Here is a 20,722-nt window from a genome sequence, read left to right as displayed (position 1 = left end):
ATTCCAGCTTGATGACATGGAGCCTCATCCTGCTGGAAGTAGCATCAGAAGATGGTCCACTGTGGTCATGAAGGGATGGACATGGTCAGCAGCAATACTCAGGTAGTCTGTGGCGTTGGAACCATGCTCAACTGGTACTAAGGGGTCCAAAGTGTGCCAAGGAAATGTCCCCCACACCATGACACCACCACCAGCAGCCTGAACCGTTGATACAAGGCAGAATGGATCCATGCTTTCATGTTGTTGATGTCATGGTGCCTCTGTCAGCTCTCCTCCCCCTCCCCTCTCTGCTTGGCTCCTGATTCATCTCAGCTGTGTCCACTCACCTCATCACTGACTAGACTTTCATAAGGAGATCCAGAACCAGCATTCATCGCCAGTTCGTTGCCCCTGATGGTGCTTAACCTGGTCTCACGTCTAGTTTTGTCTAAGTGGTCATGTTCACGTCTAACTCTTGTATTGCCTCGCCTTCAGGACATTCTGACCACGAGTGGACACCTAAGTCACCGGATTACCTGTACCACAGAACTTCTCAGAACATCAAGAGCCTCCAGTCTCGCCTCAAGTTCACTCCAACCTCCAGCCTCGCCTCAAGCCATAACTACCTCAAGCTACTTCACCTGCTTCGCTTCAGTCTCCAGCCACATCAAGTCTCCAAGTCATTTTGAATTCATTAAAAAGATCGTTTACTTACTATTCAACTCACCTGTGTTTTCCTTCCGGGTTCCAGGGTCTGACCCTACCATCTGAATGTGGCAGCAGAAATGGAGACTCATCAGACCAGACAAGGTTTTTCCATCTTCTATGGTCCAGTTTTGGTGAGTCTGTGTGAATTGTAGCCTCAGTTTCCTGTTCTTAGCTGACAGCAGTGGTACCCGGTGTGGTCTTCTTCTGCTGCTGCAGTCCATCTGCCTCCAGGTTGGACGTGTTGTGTGTTCAGAGATGCTCTTCTGCAGATCTCGGTTGGAACCAGTGGTTCTTTGAGTTCCTGTTGTCTTTCTATCAGCTGGAACCAGTCTGACCTCTGGCATCAACAAGGCATTTCCACCATCAGAACTGCTGCCCTCTGGATATTTTCTCTTTTCAGACCATTCACTGTAAACCCTAGAGATGGTTGTGGGTGAAACTCCCAGTAGATCAGCAGTTTCTGAATTCCTCAGACCAGCCCGTCTGGAACCAACAACCACGTTCAAAATCCCTTCAATCACCTTCCTTCCCGTTCAGGTGTTCGGTTTGAGTCTGGACTGTGTCTACATAAATGCATCAAATTGCTGCCGTGTGATTGGCTGATTATACGCTGGGATTAACGAGCATTTGGACAGGCGTGCCTAATAAAGTGGCCTCACAGTGATCAGAGGAAGCTGGACGTCTGTCATTAGACTGACTGATGGAGTTTTGCTCATTAATTCACTTACTTTGGTAAATGTGGAAAATGTTTCTTTAAAATGAATCATGAGTTAAACCAGCTTTTCTGTTCGACAGAGACTTAAACTAAATCTCAGTTACAAGCACATAATTATCAAACAGAGACATTCCTCCTTTGCCTTAATTAGAATTTGATTGGTTGAAAACTTTTGCTCTGTGGTTCCTCACTTCCTCTCTGTCGGCTACAGTTGAACTTGAATGTATTTTAATTAGTTTCTTGACCTTTGCTGAGCTGCTTGCTTGTTTGTCCAGAGAAGCGTTGACTGCTCATGTGTTAATTAATGACCAATCAATAGCGGTTCATTCATTAAAACACGAGGAAGCTCCAAGCTTTGGGAAGGTTGGAGCAGAGCCGAGCGGCGGCTGGTGGTGGGATGTTTGATGGATGACTGAGGTTCTGTCTGCAGCCCGTTAGCCGGACACGTTCTGCATGTTGGTGTCTGCGTGGGTTCATCCAGGAACAGAGCTGCAGCTCTGAACTGTCCACTGTCATCCGGGTCCATCTTCAGATAACGAACTTGTTTGTAACTTCAACGTGAACGTAGTTCCTTAGAACAACCACGTTCCTCAGGTCTGGGGGGGGTCAGACTTCTGGCCTCGGGGGCCAACATCCTGCTGATTTTTGCGAAAGCCGGCCCTACTTAGTCACCTACTTAGTCACCTGGACCTGTCCAAGCAGGACTGGCCAACCCTGGTCCTCAAGAGCCATAACTCTGGCTCTGGAGACCTGGACTTGGACACCTGTGCTGTAGGTGGACCCCCAGTCCATCTTTTCCTGATCTGCTGTTTGCTGGATCAGAAGATGTGACCGAACTCGGCGCAGGAAGGTGGATCTCAGGAACCGGGGTTGGGTTGTCCTGCCTTTGACGTCCTCTCTGAGCCGTCTCGGTCAGCTGATGCATGGACAGTCCTGGACCCGTTTTCATTAGAGAGAGGCAGGTGAGAGACTTGAACTGCTTCTGATCCATGAAGAGCAAAGAAGCAGCTCTGCTGGTTTTTCCAGATCTTTCAGGATCCTTCTCCCCGTTTCCCCTCAGTCCTTACGGAGCACAAATGAGTTTGTGGATGGATTCTCAGCTTCAGATGAGAACCTCTCACCTTCACAGGCTCTTTTCTGGCCTCAGATGTTCAAACTTCCACCGCCGGCGTTTAAGGTGGATCAGAAGTCTCCTCTCTGTGGTCGGGAACTCTGGGACTCTGAAAGCGACTTTTGCTGGAATTCTGTTCATGAAGGGAAAAACCAGGTTGGATGTCGGAGCAGCTGGGATGGAGCATTTATCCAAAATGAAAGAGCCTCCTCCTCTTCCTCCTCCACACCTCAGCAAAGCCCTGCAGCAGTCTCCACTTAGCCAACATAAATGACCAATGATGTTGTGGCTCCTTCATCACTTCAGCTGGTTTTACGGCGTACATGCGCGGCGGGACGGTAAAACCGTCTCTACTCCACCTCCAGCCGATGTTTGCTTCTGGCTAACATGAAACATGGAGCCACATCATCAAATAAACATTTTACAATTTCTGTAAAGTTTTTAAAGGGGCTCTGGTGAAGAAACGGCACAAAGGAAATAGGCTCGACTGTCAGCCGGGCGCGTCTCTCCGTCGGTGACCACGGGTCGCGGCTCTCGCCGTAATGAAAGGTTTGTGAGACAGAAAATGAAACCTTCTATTCTGCGGCTGTCGCTGTTTGTGCCACAGAAATTAGCATATCAATGCTGCTGTCCTCCCTCCACCCACTTCTGCTCCATCTCTTTCCGCACAGTCGTAATTGTGGCTGATCATCGTCATCGACACGCTGTCAGGAGACGTGTGAGGCTGCAGCGCGGGAAGCAGACGCTCGCCATCCGGATGAATCTGAAGGGACATTTGGAAACTAGAAGGTTTGTTGCCGTCAGCTGATTGGAAGGTTTTCCACGTTCCACCAAAACCGGAACTTTCCCCCTTTGGATTCACCGTTTCTTTCTGGAAGAAGCTCCTGAAGACGTAATTAGATCAGTGAGAGAGCGTCTCAGCAGGAGTCCTGCAGGCCAAGGCTTTATTGAAATACATATTTCTATGATTACTTAAAGTAGAAACGAGGTTAGAATTGTAGTTATGGAGGGAAGTTCTGTCCCATGTGTCACCCTGAGGTGGGAAAAGGAGAACCGTTAATCCGGCCCCAGTAAATCGAAGTGAACCGGATGTATTTCAGATCAAATTTGCTTGAGTCTGCCTAGAATCTGGAAAAAGGTGGAGCTTTACGCCAAAATGAGGAGGAGTCCACATTACCTTTGTGATGATATAAGAGGGACATGATGCTCTGGATCCCTAAAACAGAACAAAGCGATTTTACATGAGGATGCAGCTTCTGTACGAGTCTGACAAGAACCAACTTCTGCTCCACTCATCTGGATTTAGCAGAACACTCCCAGGTTTTCATGGACTGATGGTGGAAACATCATTTCAGTTCCTCAGTCCCACTTTGATCATCTGTTGCCAGTGGATGATGCCTGTGTCGTTTTCTAGGACTTAGTTTCTGCAGAGCGGCAGGAGTTCATTAGAAATTCACCTCTGACTGTTGGCGTAGCCCACCGCCTTCCCATCATCCATTTGTTTACTCTCTCTCCCACTAGCTTACGGACCCCCAACCCAACTTTAGCGGTGCAACAAAAATGGGTATAAATATGAGAGTTGTCCATCCGTCCGGTTCTGATCCAGATTCCAGCTCAGACCAGGAACACAAAGGCGTTCATGGATCAGTTGGTCTGCAGATGGATGATCAGAAAGGGGCGGAGCAAAGAGACGGTGGCATCAAAACCTTTTTTAAACGGCATTTTTTTCATCTGATCCAGATTCACAACGATTTGAATAAAGAAATACTGAGAAATGTCATTTTGACCTTAAATTTCTTCATAAATGTCCTCCATCATCAGAAAAATGCCTCAAAAACACGTTAAAAACAGAGTCTTTGCTGTTTTCTCATTTCTTTAGTGGCAGCATGTTGACCTAATGAAGACCTGCCGTCCTTAAACGTTCTCACACGCGTGGCGCCGCGGCGCCGCTCCTTCATGCATCAGCCAGAGAGCACAGGAAGGGTTAATGGAGGTCACCACAGAGCCCGCTTTGTCTTTCTCCTCCTCACTCTGCTCCTCTTATCTCCTCAGCTTTGCCTCTTTTGTCCTCTTTCCGTGTTTCCTTTCTTCGCCCAATTTCACTTTTCCGTGTTATTTAACGGCTTCTTCCTGGTCCTCGGCTCACTCTGCTTCCTCCTCTGATTGTTCTCCTCCTCCTCCTCCTGCAGTTCAGCCTGGACTTAAAGTGGACCAGTGTTTCAGAGGCCGCATTCATTAAACATGGAGCAGATCAAAGCTGCAGTCGCAGGCGGGGAGGAGATAAAAGAGGAGAGATGAAGTCAAAATGATGATGACTGTAGCAAATCCAGCCTCCATCCCTCAGATGTTTGGAAGATGACATGCAAACAGGAATTTCCAGATAACTTTCATCCCAGGGAATATTTGGTTGGAGACAAAATGTTGGACTAAAATATGTCTCTATGCTGTTTTGAGACTTTTGATTGAGGACAGGAAACGTTTCAAACCAGAAGAGGAATTACAACAGAAACAGGAAGTTCCAAACATGAAGTTTAATGATTAATATTTTCCTCGTATTTCTTTTTTTCACTAAATGTTTTCAAAAATGAAAACACAAAGCTAAACGTTATGTTCACATTTAGAGCTGATGAGGTTTATGCGTGACTGTTGGATGAAGCAGAGAGAGAAGAAGGATGAACGTTGAACTCCAGAAAAAACATCATTTTAAAAACCAACCCCAATAAATGTCAGCAGCCCCGCCCACTAATCAGAGGTGAATTTCTAATGAACTCCTGCCGCTCTGCAGAAACTAAGTCCTAAAAAACAACACAGGCTTTTGGATTTTGGCTTAAAAGGACATCATCATAATGAAAAGACCAGTGGGAACGCTTTATAATAGATCAGAAGATGATCAGATTGAAATGAACGGTTTCAGTTCGTTGATGTTCCAGAAAGACAAAATTAAGTCTGAACAATACTAAAATATAACTCATATAGGTTAAATATGTCTGTTCATCTCCAGCTATGACATCACTACTGAGTGACATTAGTTAATAGACTGAACTTTTGCAGAAACATCTTCAAGGATGCAGCTGCTGACGGTCAAAGCAAACTATTTGTTCTAGTTTTGTTTATCTGTTTTAGAAATTCTCCAACTGAGCGAACACGCTCAGTGTTTAACCAGCTGTTTGCTTAGTTTCTTTACTGCCTTTATGGTTTTGAAGCAGCAATAAATGAAAAACTTCAGTGTAGAACTACAGATTGAAGCAGGAACATCAGACGTTTCAGCTTTTTAAGATAAGAGCTGAAATGCACAAAAAAAAAAGTGTATTCAAATGAGTCTTTGTATGTGAATGTAATCCCGTTTTTTTTTTTAAATAAAATCATAGATCCTCAAAAAAATGGAAAATCGCTGAACGTTGAACAAGCAGGTGATCTGTTTCGGGTCTCCACAGATCCAGCAGAAATGAAAAGCTCACAGACGCACAGCAGCGCTGCCGCCGCTCAAAGAGACGCTTGTTTTCTGTCGGGCAGCTTTAAAAAACAGCTCCAATAAGTGAAAAGCGGCGAGTGCGGCGGCACGCGGCGGATGCAGCTCTGTCATTGTGCTGTGGTGTCTCTGGTCGAAGGTTAATGCGGCTTCTCTGCCGGCCTTTTCCAAAACCTTTTGTCTGGGTCTTATTGATGTGGACTCCTGGGTTCTGCAGAACCAGAGAGAACATGAGGACCGTTTCCTGTTTAAGGGTGGAATATTTTCAGGATTCAGGACAAAAAAACATGTAAATTAACCCTTTAGATGTCGCCGGCAACATGAAATAGCATTTCCTGTGAACTACTGTCACCGTTTACACATCCATGCGTCGTTAGAACCCGACCAATCCCTTTCAGGGGTGCTGCTAGGTGAAGGACGGGTCAGTCTGTTGCACACCTGAAGTCATCAATCAGCCCACGAAGGAAACAAGAAAGAACCCAGCTGAGATTTGAACCGGTGACTTCACGCTGTGAGGTGGGAGTGCTGTCCGCTACACCACCGTGCAGGTCGTTAGAATCAGCTGGTTTATGTTGATCGTGTGAACTCTACACTCCTGAAAGGGGTTCTATATCAGCTGCTTTTCTGCACTTCAGAATCCACTGGAAATCCGGCATGTCCAAAGTCCGGCCCGCGTTCAAATCTTTACTGGCCCGCATGCTGTTGTCGGAAAATCAACACATGCTCCCCTGCAGCTTTTTAGGATTTCTTGACGGTGATGACGTTTTGAGCGGCTACATCAGCTGAAGCAGCGACCTGCTCTTCATAGCAGAAATCCACAGTCATTTTGATCAAACTGTTTTTACTTTTGTTTCTGTTCTAAGCGAAGGAATGAAAAATAGTTTTTTTTGCATTTTTCATGCGTTTTTCACCTCACCATAGAAAGTTTGGACACCCGTGGCGTAAACAGTAAAGAGTAGTGGAAAGAACATCAAGGTTGGTGTCAGAGAGTTTCTGCAATGAGAGTTGCAGTTCCCCAAACGGCCACTAGAGGCTGGGTGCAAATTTTTATACACTGATTTATTTTTAAAAGTTAAAAATTCCTATTTTATATGTTTGGGATGGACATGTGGGCGGAGCTCTTGGTGGACTTAACAGAACTCTCACTTTACTTTTTCCTGACAAATCGTCCATTTACAAAACGTTGAAGTGGGCGGAGCAAACTCCAGTCCCTATGCCCCTCCCACTTCCTGCTTCATTCTGGCTGTTCTGTCTCAGATCGTGACATCCGATGGATTCTTGTTTTCTAAAATCAGGTAAACATTCAGGCTTCCAGTGCAGCGCCGCCCCGCTGTCAGCGCCGGCCGACCCAGACCGCCACAGACTCTGGTGAGGTTTCCTGTTCAAAGCTGAACCCCATTTGGTTTATTTGGTCTGTTCAGAAAACAATGTGGAGAAGGAAAAACCAAAACGGTGACATTTATTTGGACGTTACGTCTGTGGTTTTGAAGTCTGGATTGTTCTCTGCAGAAACTCCGGCGTTATTTTAGACTCCTGTCAGTCATAAACTGACGTCCTCCAGATGTCAACATCCGCCGCCGCCGAGCCGCATCTCAGCTTCACATTCAGACGGATTCACATCTCCAACAGACAGCTGACAAAAGACCCGGATGAATGGATACAAACCCAGGCAGACGTGGAGACGGATGAGAGCAGGCAGACAGTTTGTCAGACGCTCGGCTCTGACTGTTCCCGTCTCTGGCCTTTTTCCCGCCGCTCGCTCCGCTCTGCCATTACTCACTGTGAGACTGTGATGCTTAAATTGCTGTATATTTTCCCCTTGGCAACACCCATCTGTCATAGCTGTGATTTACTGCAACACAACCTAACAGTTAACACAGTCTGTGTGTGTTTGTGAAAAAATCATCAGGATGCTGTGACACGTGTCATTTCACGAGACAAAGGAGTGCTGCTGCTGCTGCAGGTCACGTGACCTCAGACGTGCTTCTGCAGCCACGTCTGACCCTCAGGAGGAAGTTTCAGTTTATGGAGGATTTGGGGCTAATTGTTGGGGATCTTCGGGAACTACAGTCCCTACATTTCAGTCCACATCTTTTGTTCCTGGTCCTATGAAGCTTTTCAAAGTTATCTGTCTCTCTCTCTCAATCAGGAGTGAGTTAGATGTGGGCGTGGTCACTTGTGTAACGGAAGGTAAATGGCGCATACCTATACAACGCTTTCTTCCTTTCTTTAAGGCCCACAGTGCCTTGCGGCACCATTCACGCACTGATGGTGACCCCGCCTTCCTTACATGGCACCAGAAGCAATAATGGTTCAGTGTCCTGCCCAATTCAACACATGGGCATGCAGGGTGGGAATCAAACCTGTGGTTATCTAATCAGAGATCGACCGCTCTACCTCTGCACCCAGGTCGTGCAATCTTCAGGTCAGCTTTGTTTGAAATTTTTTCTCAAATTTGTCATTTTCTAAAGACGTTTCAGAACAAACCAGCGTTTCATGTGACCTCAGGCCTTGACCTTCGGATGAACCAAAGACATGCTTTAAAATTTAGATTTAGAGGTGTTTTCTGATGGCGCTCCTGCTCTCAGGAATGCTCTTAGCGGCGTTCCGCAGCAGCGTTCTGCAGTGGCGTTCCACAGCGGCGTTCTCTCATTGGAAGCGGTTATTTATTGTACTTTGGACTAGTTTTGTTGCGAGTGTCTTCTCAGTCCCACGTCACATGTCGCTCAGCGTTAATGAGCAAATTTCACACATGGCTGCTCCACGCCAACCTGATCAAACCTCCAACGCTGAGGAGAGGCACCTGAATGCATCATTAGTGCTGAACCAACACGGCAAAGTTCAGGATGAGACGATGAAGAGAAGAGATGAAGAAAGAGTCTGCGGCCCAAAGCCTGAAGATTGTCTTCTGTCCGTGAGGCTAAAAAGGAAGTGAACCTTCGCCCACCGCCAACCTGCAGCACGCTGTCACCTGTGCTTGATGCTCAAAGCGCCGCAGCATCGCTGCGTCTTCCTCGCTAATCACCGCCTAACAGACTTCCTGCTGTGTGCATGAAATACAAACACAACAAGCAGACGTAAAGTCAAACAGGCGGAGAGCGACGGAGGAAATGAAAGAAAAGGGAAGAGATAACGAGGAGGGAATTCAGAGGAGCAGCTGCTGCCGGCGAACCGCCGCCGCCGCCTTCATCATGGTGTTTTCACTGTTCTGATTCTTTAAGGCGGATCCACGACTCCTCAGGCTCTTATGGGGGGGAGCACTGAAACTGAACAAAGAGGTAAAACTAGAAAGTGATTCATCTTTGGTTTTCTGATGATCTTGAGCTCCATCATCCCTGAGGGGGCGGAGTTTCAGTCCTCTGAGTTTTTCAGAACTTTGGGTCTGCGGCGAGCCGCCATCAGGACGGATCTCTCTCAGATCATTACATCAGTTTGTGAAAGTTTCTGCGCGGCCGTGTTGGTCTCAGCTTTCAGCGTCTGCGATCAACGTCAGCAAAATCTTCATCATTTTCATCTGGAGGAAGAAGAAAATCCTTCAGGATGAAGATTTTCCACATCCTGGATTCACGGAGAAACCAGGAAATCTGAAATCTGTTTTTATTTTAGAACTCTGATGACAGAAACTAGCTGCACCTCGGTCAGAGTGTTTGCCCCGCTCTTTCACTTTAGTGCTGAAACAGAGAACGTTCCAGGAGCCTCACAGCCCAAAATAAAAGCCTCCGTCCCACGGACCGGTACGGTTCTGCTGGTTTTAGGTCATCGGGTCTGTGGAGGGTCGTAGAGACGAGCGCTCCTCGTTCCTCAGCAGAATCGCTTGTTTTCTTTGTTAAGCTGTGTCTCTGTAATCCAGATTTGAGGTTTTCACACAAGTCTTTCTGTTCTCTGATGGAAAACTGCTGATCTCCTCAGCTCAGAACCTCTACAGGTCATGTGACTAAGGCTTCAGGCGGTAAATCAGTTCTTCTGAGGCCAAAATGTCTTTATTATCCAAACATGTTTGGATTTTTACCTGGAAAAGCTTCAAATGCTTCTGGTTTCATAATCCAAATTCAAATTCATCTGAAGGTCAAAGTCCAGCAGATATGAAGGTTGAACCTCCAGGAACACGCCGAACAACCTGCCGCCGCAGAGGAACAACGACAACGAAAACACAATCACTATATAACAAGAAAAAACGTAGAGGTCCGCCTCAGAGATGCAGGAAATGCAGCCGAGTTTGTCTTTAAAGGCAGCAGAGACTCGTTCCCGTCACTGTGAACTGGAAGAACTGAAACGGACTCACTGATGTTCCTCAGCATCAGGACCGTTCACATGCAGGAGACGGTGGAACCGACCACAGCGACATGTCGACAACAACCATCCTGTCATCCTGAGCCATCAGATCCTGGCGGATAGAAACGTCTCCGGGTATCTGATGAGGAGGACGCCTGTAGATTTCCTCCTCATCTGCACAGGTGCGATTTTAAATGATCTAAAGAGGAACCAGGTGCTGCTGTCCTATTGGCTGACGTTGCGTCTGTCGGCGCCGCCATGTTTATGGAGAATAGATCCACGTTTGAATCCCAACGACGATTCACTGGACCGTTCTCCAACATAAATCCAAACTGGGAAGTTCTGATGATTGCACTAAAACCAAATTCCAGTCGATATTTCCCTGCAGATCCAGGAAGTGGTTCCTGTGATCTGCAGGGGTTTGTTCTGCTGGTGGGGGTTTATCTGACCAAACTCCTTCATGTATGTTATAGAACTGACATGCAATATTATATAAGACTAAAGGATGACATCAAGATAAAAAGTAAAAATCCTGGACTATTTTTCTTGCTAATATCATATATCAATATCATAAATCCCCAACATGTCCGTGTCCAGGACGAACTGCACATTTGTGGTTGTAACCCTTGTGCTATCCTAGGCACTTTAACGTTGGGAGTTGGGTCATCTAGACCCACTAGACAGTGCTCTGAACCTTTTTTCTTCAATGATTTGTGATCTTCACTGGTGTCCATGGATTCCATGAAATCTTTCCACCTTTATCCACCTTTGTCATGGTAGGGAGAACACCTCAATGGAAGGGGGGGGGGGGGGGGGTCATCTAAGATAGCACAAGGGTTAAGTTTGTATTGAGGCAGTAGATGAATAAAAACCGGAGATATTTGTGAAATAGGCTCCGCCTCCTGCAGGTGAAGCTGAGGGCATGCAGGGACACCAGAACATCCCAGACAATCATTTTGATTTAATCTACTGATCACAAATAATCAAAACTACATCATAAACACATTTAGTTGATAATAAAGAGGCCAAAAAATAAACACCAAAACTCTTTTTATTACAGAAAACCATAATTGTTGAAATGCTCTTTGTAGACGTTTCCTTGTCCCCTCACACCCCAGTTTTTATTTTTTTATTTTTTGTAAATATAATCTTTAAAATTAAAATCTCAAAAAATAAAAAAACATCTTGGAAAAAGTTTTTTTTAAAAAGCTATTAAAATAAAAAATTGAAAAAATTATCTTTCGCAATTTCACAAAAAAGTAAACAGAAACATTTAAAATAACCACTAAAAAACCTTTAAACAGCAAATACATACATTTTAAAGTGACATGAAAAAATGCGTCATAGGAGGAAAATCCTCCTGACGGCTGCTCTCCGCCACCATCAAACTGAAAAACATGAACGGATTCAAACGTGCGTCTGCGGCTCTGTTGGGTCGGCCGCTGAGCTCAAAGTTTCTCTAAAGTAAAGTGACTTCAGCAAAACACCTTATTCTAGTTTATTCTGTAAACCAACAGAGACTGTGGGAATAATTCCTCACCTTCCTCTCCATCCTCCTCCTCCTCCCTCTGGTCTCTGCAGGTTTGGTGTCATAAAGCTGAGCGCCTTTTGACTTCTGCTCATAAATGCAAGAATCCACAAGTTTCCTCGGAACAAAAGTTCAAACGCAACACTTTACTGTGTTTTCTCTTCGTCTGATGTGTTTCTCCTCCCTTTTATCACTTCCTGTCTTTACTTATCTCCACATTTCTAATCCGTTATCACGTTTTCGTCACCTCCTCCTCTTTTCTTCTCGCCATCTTTTCATTCTTTTCTGTCGTTGTATCGTTTTCACCTCTGTTTCCCTTTTTTAATTTGCTTCTGGCTTCTCTCCTCCGCCGTTATCTCCTTCCTCACCGGTTCCTCTCCGTCTTCTGTCGATGCTGGATGCTGGGTTACCGCGGTAATTTGATGGATGGCTTAGCAAGCTGTGCGATAGGCAGCTGAGCGTGCCGTCAGCATCTCCAGCCGGATCTCACAAACACTTTGTTGGTTTGAAAATGCGATTGTGGGTCTGGCCGCGTTTTGTTCAGACGCTGCTGCTGTGATTGCAGCCTAATGATGCTTAACTATACATTTGATTACATGTGACGTGCAATTAAATCACAGCAAATTAGGAAAGTTGGGGATTAAAGAGACGAGAGCAGGACTCCACAAGCATTTCTACCAGAGACGCTGGAATGACACAGAAATGAATCCTGATTACAGAGGAGCTCCACAGATTTTCCCGCCGTAGCAGCTACAAATAACTGCAGGAAACTCCCAGAGTGTGTGTGAGCGTCCTCCGTAAACCAGATGAACGAAGCCTAATGAGGCGGCCAAGGAGACCATCGCAGCGGGAACGCAGAGAAAAAAGGAAATCCACAAAAAGGATTCCAGAGGAGGAGCTGAGCTCGGAAGATAAAACATCAGACATTTGTGTCAGCAGGCCCAAAGACCAGAAGAGGCGCTCTCCTCACTGTCGCCCAGTGCCGATCCTCTGCAGGAAACTTTATTTATTAGTTTGACTTGAAGTTGGATGGATCCTAAGAAGCTAAGATGACTTTTCCTCCAATAATGACATTCTGGAATGAAAAACCACCTTTATTCCGTTCCTTTGGATTCTTTTATTCAAACTTAATTCATGCGGACATTGAATCAGAGCGGTTTTCACACACACACACTCAGGTTTTTGTTCATGTCTGATGTAAAAGACTTTTGTAGAAATGCTCCTCGGCTGCATTTGGAGCAGCGCAGCATGGAAATGCCTCATAATTCCTCCTGAACGAGGCTCTCTGCTGCTCCTGTGGGAGCTGACTCTGGATCTGTTGGACTTTGATTTCACCGGAGCCTTTTCCTTTAATTGACTGTTTGCCGGCGCTCGTGGCTGTAATGTTGCTGTGGGGAATTGAAGCCGTCCTCCTGTATTCAGACCCGCTTGTTTCTGTGGAACGGCAGAACCGCTCTGTGGGTTTAAAGGCTCATTTTTGCAGAATTTAAAAAATACTTTTCAAATCTGCACAAAGTCGCAGCTAATGAAGTCGTTTGAACCGAAGGACCGACTCCATTAATAAATGAGCGTGCAGACGGCAGCGAGGCCAGCCCAAAAACACAGAGAAGGAATGAAAACATTTTGAAATCTCAGCTTCCTCTGATGTGTTTGATAAAAACTCTGTCTGGGTTCCAGTCTTCTTCCTGCTTTTGTTTCCACTAGTGATAAAAGTGACGTTCTGTGGACCTAAGAACTCAGAAGGGGTCGTTTGTTTTTCACTGTTAATGTCAGGAGAATTCAGAAAGTGAAATATTTTATGTTTAGGGCTGATAGACAGCAACAACCACGTAGCCCCCACCCAGCACTTCAATGGAAACAGACCCCCACCCTTTCAGAAATACGACTGTGGGGGGACAAGCCTCTGATTGGCCCTCTGGCTGGCATTTCATAGGCTGGAGGAGTTAAAAAAGACGTTAAAAGACAAAGGTGCAGAAACATGAACCTCCCACCTCCATGCAGGAGATGGATGCCTGAACCTGGTGACAAGTTTTTCTGCATAATTCCAACCAATCGTTTTACTTTTCCAGCAATTGTGGGCGGGCTGATAGAACAGGTGAGGGTGGGCGGAGTTTCAGTCAAAATACTAAAGGCGAATGAAGTTTGGCTTAATTCAATTAAGTTAAGAGTTTGGCTGTATGGCAAAAAAAATTCAGTGACTTGTCAGATCAGAGCGACGGGGTCAACGCCCTTAAAAAAGGCAGTCGCCGTGGCAACGAGCGGTGAAATCTGTGTCTACTTTAGCATGTGGGAAAACAGAGAAAGGACTAAATAAAGCATTTCAGGTACTTTGAGCGCCTTCCTTCACCCTGTCACGCTGCTTCGTCACACTTTAATGCTTATGGGAAAACGGCGTGTTTTTTTCATTTTTGATGCCCTGGTTCGTGACCCGCTCAGGGACCGGAGTGGTTTCAGGATGACCAGCTCTGCACCAGATCCCTAATTATGACGACAGCTGTCATGAAGAGAAAAAAATGTCAACTAAATGCATAAAAACTTCTGGATTTTCTGACTTCTGAACAGAAACAGGGATTGGCCTCTGCTGTTTGTTACCAGCCCCCTAGAGGTTATGTGGTGAACTGTCCTGGTTCCACAACACAACAGGTCGTTTCTGGATGTTTCTCCCATACTCCTTCAGTGAACACTGTCAGATATGAGTAATAGTGACATTTAGAAGGTTTATACATGCTTTCCATAAATCTCATAAATGTCATTGACCTCCTAGTGGTTTCTGGCTGAACTGCGCCTGCGTCTGCTTCCTTTACCCACACATCTGCCTGAATCCACAGGGGGGGGGGCGTCAGTGTAGGCGGTCACAGCTTCTTCCTCATGAAAGCATTCAGACGGTCCTGCAGTCGGAGGTCCTCTCCGTCCTGAAAGGGTTTATTTTTGTTTCTTGCTTTCTTTAAAGTCTGACTAACGCTCATCTGAGTCTGCAGCTGATGATTCATACACCTGGAGAGGGAAACGGCTCTGGACCGGACCATGTGTCCATGGGAGAGCTGCAGCTGGAAGTTTAGAAACGTATCTGAGTTGTTGGGGAATTACCCACAATCCCTCTGGACAGGCCTCTAAGCTGATTGCTGACAAACGGGGTAAATGTCCCACGGAGTGTCTGAAGCTACGTTCACACCGGCCGGCCTCGGAAACGCACGTTCAAGCGGCCACCTCCAACCAAAAGTCCACGTGAACGCACCGCTGTGCACGTTTTGGGCTTCCGCGTTCAAAACGCTCACATTCACGCGTCGCTACACATGTTTTGAAGTCGGTTTTTTGGGCTCCATGTGCAGAACACACAGCCATTGGACCTCATTGAAGGTCAAAGCAGGTCAAACTTTGACCGATCAGGGAGGTGTGTTCACAGACGTACCAACCGTTTGAAGGATGGATGAATTAGTAACTGCGGTTTGTGTCCAGACACCACCTCTATGACACCAACAGGAGCAAGACTCACCAGATTTACACAAATGTCACACCAGGACTCTTCAGCTGTAGGGGGTCATGTGACCGCAGCGGGTAGCAGCAATCCTGAAGCTTCATGATTGAAGCTTCAGGATTGAAGCTGCGGCAGAAGAAAACAGAAACGTTCTTCTTCCATCGTCTGATCTAAGACTTAGGTTTCCTCCTGGACCGATGTCTTTCAGCAGATCATCGCTGTGATGATCGGATCAGATCCGCTGTTTTACATTCCGTTGTGCAGAATTCTGCAGCCTGAAGGCGTTTTCAGGCATGAAACCAGGCCGAGACGTCAGACTGCAGCAGGATCCTCACTCATGGAAACGACCGCATTAAAGTTTCAAGACATAAAACGGAACTGTCTCCACAAGAGGACTCAGCCTTTTCTTCGTCGTCAAAGGTCTCCTCTTTCCTTTCCGTGTTTTATCTGAAGATTAACATCTCCGGGTTTTTTCATGGTGTCAGCAGTGGAAGACCCTCCTCTTCCTCTGTCAAAGATGCAGAGAAGCAGGATCTATGCGAATGCGATTTCTGATCTGGACTCACACGGAGGAGAGAGGAAGATGAAGATGACTGAGCAGAAGAAGCAGCGCCTTGAAGAAGGCCTTGAAGGACGAGAGAGGGAATAAAAACGCTGAGAGAGAATAAAAGAGAGGAAAATAAAAAGTGGGGAAGGATGGGATTAAAAATGAAGATAAAAACCTCCAAGATTCTCTGAAATGAAGCCTAAAGTAGGTCAGCAGAGAAAGGAAGAGGAGAACGAGCGCTAAAGGAGGAAGATGAAAAATGGAAATACAGAAAAAGACGAGGGAAAGGAAGAAAAGATGAGTGATGAGACCATAAGAAGAGGAGGACAGATGAGAGGAGAGGGAAAAGATGAGTGGAAGACGAAGAAAACGGATGGAAAAGACAAAGAATGAGATGATTTGAGGAAAGAAAGAGAAGAAAAAGGAAAAAAAGGTGGAAATAGAGGCTAAATCATCAAAAAAAAGTCTGGGAGAATTGGAAAGGAGGAGGGAAAAAGAAGGAAAGATTAAATGAAATGAAGTTATAAAGAAAGAAGGAATAAAAGTTGGGGAAAAAACGGAAGAAAAAGAAAAGCTGAGGATGGAGAGAAAGAAAAGGAAACCAAGCGTCCAGAGGAAGAACAGATGTCTGGCTCCCCCTGGTGGTCCCGGGAACGCCTGCATATATTTTCCCTCCTTCACGTGCACGTGCGCGTGCACAGGTGCACGTTTATCCATCCTAAACTTGACACAAAGGCTCCACATCACAACAGTGATGCAGTAAAACAGGACGTTTTACTGCGGCTCATGAAAAATGAAGACGTCCTCTTCACAAAGCGCCGTGAGAAGCATTTTGAATCTTTTTACTCAATAAAGAGACATTTCTTGAGAACTGAGAGCAGAAAAACAGAACATCTTTGTTAAAAATGTGAGAATATTTTATAATACTGGGATGTAAATTACACAGAATCTAAAATTCTCTGATGAAGAGTGTTAGTGGTGGGGGGGGTCCCTTTGGGTGATGCGCCGTTCAGATTTTTCCTGCTGATCCATCAGGACATTTCTCCTCATCACTTTTGTCCTGTGAGGATTTTTCTGGAAACTGTTTGATGGAAATTCCAGCAAAACTGGTGGAAAACTCTGAAAAGCATCGTGATGAACTGCAGCTTTGATGGAGATGAGAAACGACCACCTCCTCCTGTCTGTGGGGGGTCATTCATTAAAAATAAGAAACGGACAAGCCGCCCTTTATGGGATGGATTTATGATGGATGGATGATGGATGGATGAATTGTATGTATTTTTTTTGCTTCAATCACATGACTGAGACCATGGAGGCGGAGCTAATTGATGGAGCAGAACCTCTCTGCCCTCACCCACATCCTTTAATAAGCCTCAATTAGGGAGGAAGTCTGCTGCTGCTTCTGTAACGAAGCTCGCTAGTGGAGAAGCAGCTGATTGGTGGGAACCTCCGCCAGCCGTCTGATTGGCCTGTTTCTGCTAACTTCAGACTTTCGGGAGGAAACAGTTAAAGTGGTGAAGTCCCGCAGGAGCCAATTATCTTTAACCCCCACACAGCAGCCACGGAGAGGAGAGGTGACAGTTTAACGGGCCGCCAGCGACGCCGGCTGCATGTGTGGACGACGAAGGTGGACAGGAGGAGCCACAGGTCCCTCCCAAGGGCTGATGGGAAAAGCCTCACTCTTTCTCCTGGAGGAGTGTAGATCAAAAATGTCTTGGATCACGTTTGTTCCACATTTATGAGTTTTTATTACATCCCTTCCCTTCGGTTTTATGGCGCTCACATCTGACCCTCCATAGATGTTTAGATCAAGCCCCGCCCCCGCTGGGGTAAGCTCTCCTCCCATTTCCAGGTTTTGCAGCTGGGAGGCCCCGCCCCTTCCAATGAAAGTGAGCTAAAGTTCCTTAGCTCGGCTGTGTCCAGCTGACCACTCCCCCAGGGGGCGGGTCAAACGTAGAGAACAAGTTTCAAACACCAAGTGACAGATGATGGGACTTTCTGTCTGTTTGGCGTTTTGGTAGTCGTCTTGGCGTCAGCGGTTTCCCTCCATTATCAGCCGCTCAGGTGTTCAGACGTCTGACTTTACAGGTTTCTGCTGAAGCCCCCCCCCCCCCCCCCCCCCTCCCTCTGAATGTTTCAATGTTTCCATTTACTCTCAAACATGCACATTTGTGCACTTAGCCTCCTTTTATTGCAGGTCTCTCGGCTCACTGAACCGATTTATTCAGTCTTCTCCTCGCCAGGCGAGCTTTGACCTGCTCCGAATCGCCTCCCAGCATGCACCTGTGTGGCGTTGGGTGATCCTGCAGCATTACGTCCTGACAGAAGAGGAGCGGCGGCGGCCGGGTAGGCCTTAGAGGGGGGGGACAGCAGGTTTCATGTTGGGTTTCTCAGCAGGTTGGAGGTTCTCCTTCCGTCGTCTCTGATTGGTTCTCTGCTGATGAGTAATCATCTGCTTTTCAGAGGGAACCTTCACATCACGAGACTCTTCAGACCCAAAAAGTGACTTTTTAACCAGGTTTTTGACAAAAACAATGTCCTGGATCAACTGTAGGAAGTTTTTCTAAACTTAATTTTTAGATGAATAGATGTTTTTTTTTTGTAACCTTATAAAATATCCATCAGTTCTCCTCTCCACATATGAATAAAGAACTGAATCTGACCTGGAGGAGCTGCTGATGCAGACAGAGAACTTCTCCTCAAACCGGTTTTCAGTTCTGCTGCCCAGAAGAAAAAATCCAGTTTTCTTCAGGTCGTTCTAGAATAATCTGTGAATTTATTTTCCTTCTCTCTGCTTAGTGATCACAACACGCAAACATGTAGTTGTAGAGTCAGATAAGCGAATTCTCTAAGAATTCTGGTCCATCGCCTGTCGCCTGTTTAAGGAAAAACTCAGATTCCAGGGAAAAGAACAGTAGTAACATCAGGGGTGTCCACATGACGGAGGGATCCTCCCCCAGGACGGACAGGGGATGGACCAGAACTCTCTATCTGACTCTACAACTCCATGTTTAGCCCAGCAGACGAGCTTCATCCAGATAGAGTTGGGGGACGACTGGGGGGGCCAGACGATCCAGAGGGGGGGTCCACGGTCAGGAGCAGAGACGAGCCAGCTGGAGGATTCCACTCCACTGCATTTGTGATTCTCTTAAACCAGTTTCTTTGACAGAACGTCAGTAGACTTCTGCATGCGGCAGCATCATACTAGATCAGCATCTCTTCTCTTCTTTTTGTTCTTAGAGATGAAGTTTTGTTGTTTGTGAGCGTAACAGCGATGCTTTTTCTTCAAAGTGACCTGAAGCAGAAACCTGCAGCTCTTTAGGAAGTTTCTGAACTCCCCGTGCGCGCCTGGGTTGACATCTGTGTCCTCTTCACCTCAGCTGGATTTGAACGTCTTTTGTCAGGATCTTTCATTCCCCACTTTCAGGTAAGAAGCTTTTTTTTTTTTTTTTTGAAAAACTTTTTAATCCCATTTCTCTGCTCTTTAGACAAATGATCCTCATCCGCTTTGCCGGAGGGAACTGAGGCAGCCGGTGTGCAGCGTGTTGCCACGGCAACGCCCTCGTAGTCAGGTTCTTTCATCATTTGTGTTTGTGGCGGTTCAGGTTTTGGAGGCTGACAGGATTATAACTTGACATGAAGCTTCGGATGCTGAGAGAAAGTAGAAGCAAAGCTTTTCGACTGGCAGAACAAATCGGACCGACTTGAACCCAGAGCTCACAGAGTGTGAGGAGAACGCAGCCGCGGCGGGATTCTCCGCAGTGTGGATTACACCGCGGGGAACGTTAGTCTGTGTGGGTTTTAGGATTTGAACCGCATGAACGTGTCTGAACACTCATGCAGCAAAGTTTCACTCAGATCTGCAGCGTCGATGACGGACTCAGCCGCCCCGACCCAAACCCGGTTCTGCCTGCAGACCTTCCCGCTCAGAACAGAGGCATTCCTGAAAACGTGGGATCAAACATGGAGGAAAAGCTGGTTTTTGCTAGATTTCCTTCACCAAAATCAGCTGTAAAGTCATTCAGAACGAGCTCAAACGTACTGAAGCTTCAATGCAGAGCAGCTTTGATCCTCATGATCTGAGCGCTGAAGATTCACCTGATCTGAATCCTGCAGACAAAAACCCTCCTCATCCTCTGCTGCCTGGAGATAAAGATCCAAAGTCAATCGTGCAGAAGTCTCTGTCAGCTGCACAAACAGCAGCAGCTCGGATCATCCAGCCTCTTATTAACAGCTTGATGTTTCTGCTCCTGGAGGAGCCGAGCTTCTCTCGGACAGAATGGTTCCAGCTTCTCTCCTCCTCTGTAATTTCCGCTGTTATCGACTGGAATCTCCTGGAAACGGAAATCTGTTTGGTGATTGAGGATAATCGTGGTCAAAGAGCGGTCCGAGGTCCACAGGACTGAGGTTCTGTGAGGAAGAATAACCAGGAAATGAAGAAAGCGTCGTCATTTCCTGTCACAGATGGAGCGTTGCTGGTTTGGATGTGCAGACGCTCTGGAACTGTCTGAAAGCGAGTGAACCCAAAGTTCGACATGGTGGTGTCCGTATCAAAAAAATATGGCGACTGGATTGACTTCATTTGGTTGGAGCAGGAAGTGAACCGTTTCCTGTGGATGACGTCACACTCAGGCGCTCCAGTTCTTATAAAGCGTCGCCTGGGAACGCCTCGGAAAAGGAGGTCTGGACCACTTTGCTGCAAGATCTGAACCCAGGTCAAACCAAATTGACGTTTCTGTCAAAAGGGGAATCATTTCAGACACAAAGCTGTAGTGTGAGTCACTTTATGGTTAATCTATGGTGATGTCTGAATTCTACGGTGGCCCTGAAGTGCAAATGACATCAGCAAATCCCTCTTAAACCTTTAACCAACCAAGGTAACATCAGTTAAAGTCATATTAACGCCTTAAGAGAGTAA

The 20,722-nt window shown here is 46.3% G+C and overlaps 1 long non-coding RNA gene across 1 annotated transcript; it reads left to right on the top strand.

Annotated features, from left to right (window-relative positions):
* The first annotated feature begins 785 nt into the window (after positions 1-785).
* On the top strand, positions 786-8,239 carry LOC110017651. The gene is made up of 4 exons (XR_002872836.1): positions 786-818; positions 2,952-3,062; positions 3,185-3,302; positions 7,278-8,239. It is a non-coding gene; the product is annotated as an uncharacterized LOC110017651 (long non-coding RNA).
* Positions 8,240-20,722: the final 12,483 nt, after the last annotated feature.

This window comes from Oryzias latipes, chromosome 23 (assembly GCF_002234675.1).
Source record: "Oryzias latipes chromosome 23, ASM223467v1".
Lineage (NCBI taxonomy): Eukaryota > Metazoa > Chordata > Actinopteri > Beloniformes > Adrianichthyidae > Oryzias > Oryzias latipes.
This window is presented reverse-complemented; position numbering and strand designations above follow the sequence as displayed.